Here is a 2,500-nt window from a genome sequence, read left to right as displayed (position 1 = left end):
AATAAGGAGGAGGAGGAGGAGGAGGAGAAGAAGAAGGAAGAGGAGAAGAAGAAGAAAATAAGAAGGAGAAGGAGAAGAAGAAGGAGAAGGAGAAGGAGGAAGAAGGAGGAGAAGGAGAAGGAGCTCCTCCTTCTCCTTCTCCTCCTTCTTCTCCTCCTCCCTCTCATCCTTCTTCTCCTCATTTTTCCTCTTCCTTCCTTTCATTTTCCTGTTTTTCTCTTCTTGTCCCCTTCTTCGGGCTAAATTGGCTAAGAATGCCTTTTTGGAGCTAATTATGTCATTTCGAGGATAATTAGCTAAGTATAGGTCATTTTTTATTAAATAGGCCATTTTGGAGCTAAGTAAGCTAATTATGTCATTTCGTAGGATAATTAGCCAATTTAGCCTTTCTTGGATGAGTCTAAGCTACGTAGAAGAAGAGATAGAGAAGAAGAAGTAAAATAAGGAGGAGGAGGAGGAGGAGGAGAAGAAGAAGGAAGAGGAGAAGAATAAGAAAAGAAGAAGGAGAAGGAGAATAAGAAGGAGAAGGAGAAGGAGGAAGAAGAAGGAGAAGGAGGAGCTCCTTCTCCTTCTCCTCCTTCTTCTCCTTCTTCTCCTTCTTCTTCTCCTCCTCCCTCTCCTCCTTCTTCTTCTCCTCATTTTTCCTCTTCCTTCCTTTCATTTTCCTCTTTTTCTCTTCTTGTGCCCTTCTTCGGGCTAAATTGGCTAAGAATGCCTTTTTGGAGCTAATTATGTCATTTCGAGGATAATTAGCTAAGTATAGGTCATTTTTTATTAAATAGGCCATTTTGGAGCTAACTAAGCTAATTATGTCATTTCGTAGGATAATTAGCCAATTTAGCCTTTCTTGGATAAATCTAAGCTACGTAGAAGAAGAGATAGAGAAGAAGAAGTAAAATAAGGAGGAGGAGGAGGAGGAGAAGAAGGAAGGGGAGAAGAAGAAGAAAAGAAGAAGGAGAAGGAGAAGAAGAAGGAGAAGGAGAAGGAGGAAGAAGGAGGAAGAAGAAGGAGAAGGAGGAGCTCCTTCTCCTTCTCCTCCTTCTTCTCCTTCTTCTCCTTCTTCTTCTCCTCCTCCCTCTCCTCCTTCTTCTTCTCCTCATTTTTCCTCTTCCTTCCTTTCAGTTTCCTCTTTTTCTCTTCTTGTCCCCTTCTTCGGGCTAAATTGGCTAAGAATGCCTTTTTGGAGCTAATTATGTCATTTCGAGGATAATTAGCTAAGTATAGGTCATTTTTTATTAAATAGGCCATTTTGGAGCTAACTAAGCTAATTATGTCATTTCGTAGGATAATTAGCCAATTTAGCCTTTCTTGGATAATTCTAAGCTACGTAGAAGAAGAGATAGAGAAGAAGAAGTAAAATAAGGAGGAGGAGGAGGAGGAGGAGAAGAAGAAGAAGGAAGAGGAGAAGAAGAAGAAAAGAAGAAGGAGAAGGAGAAGAAGAAGGAGAAGGAGAAGGAGGAAGAAGGAGGAAGAAGAAGGAGAAGGAGGAGCTCCTTCTCCTTCTCCTCCTTCTTCTCCTTCTTCTCCTTCTTCTTCTCCTCCTCCCTCTCCTCCTTCTTCTTCTCCTCATTTTTCCTCTTCCTTCCTTTCATTTTCCTCTTTTTCTCTTCTTGTCCCCTTCTTCGGGCTAAATTGGCTAAGAATGCCTTTTTGGAGCTAATTATGTCATTTCGAGGATAATTAGCTAAGTATAGGTCATTTTTTATTAAATAGGCCATTTTGGAGCTAACTAAGCTAATTATGTCATTTCGTAGGATAATTAGCCAATTTAGCCTTTCTTGGATAAATCTAAGCTACGTAGAAGTAGAGATAGAGAAGAAGAAGTAAAATAAGGAGGAGGAGGAGGAGGAGGAGAAGAAGAAGGAAGAGGAGAAGAAGAAGAAAAGAAGAAGGAGAAGGAGAAGAAGAAGGAGAAGGAGAAGGAGGAAGAAGGAGGAGAAGGAGAAGGAGCTCCTCCTTCTTCTCCTCCTCCCTCTCCTCCTTCTTCTTCTCCTCATTTTTCCTCTTCCTTCCTTTCATTTTCCTGTTTTTCTCTTCTTGTCCCCTTCTTCGGGCTAAATTGGCTAAGAATGCCTTTTTGGAGCTAATTATGTCATTTCGAGGATAATTAGCTAAGTATAGGTCATTTTTTATTAAATAGGCCATTTTGGAGCAAACTAAGCTAATTATGTCATTTCGTAGGATAATTAGCCAATTTAGCCTTTCTTGGATAAATCTAAGCTACGTAGAAGAAGAGATAGAGAAGAAGAAGTAAAATAAGGAGGAGGAGGAGGAGGAGGAGGAGGAGGAGAAGAAGGAAGAGGAGAAGAAGAAGAAAAGAAGAAGGAGAAGGAGAAGAAGAAGGAGAAGGAGAAGGAGGAAGAAGGAGGAAGAAGAAGGAGAAGGAGGAGCTCCTTCTCCTTCTCCTCCTTCTTCTCCTTCTTCTCCTTCTTTTTCTCCTCCTCCCTCTCCTCCTTCTTCTTCTCCTCATTTTTCCTCTTCCTTCCTTTAATTTTCCTCT

The sequence above is a fragment of the Hordeum vulgare genome, chromosome 1H, assembly GCF_904849725.1.
Source record: "Hordeum vulgare subsp. vulgare chromosome 1H, MorexV3_pseudomolecules_assembly, whole genome shotgun sequence".
Taxonomy (NCBI): domain Eukaryota; kingdom Viridiplantae; phylum Streptophyta; class Magnoliopsida; order Poales; family Poaceae; genus Hordeum; species Hordeum vulgare.
The sequence above is the reverse complement of the archived record's forward strand: the minus strand, read 5'-3'. Positions refer to the sequence as shown.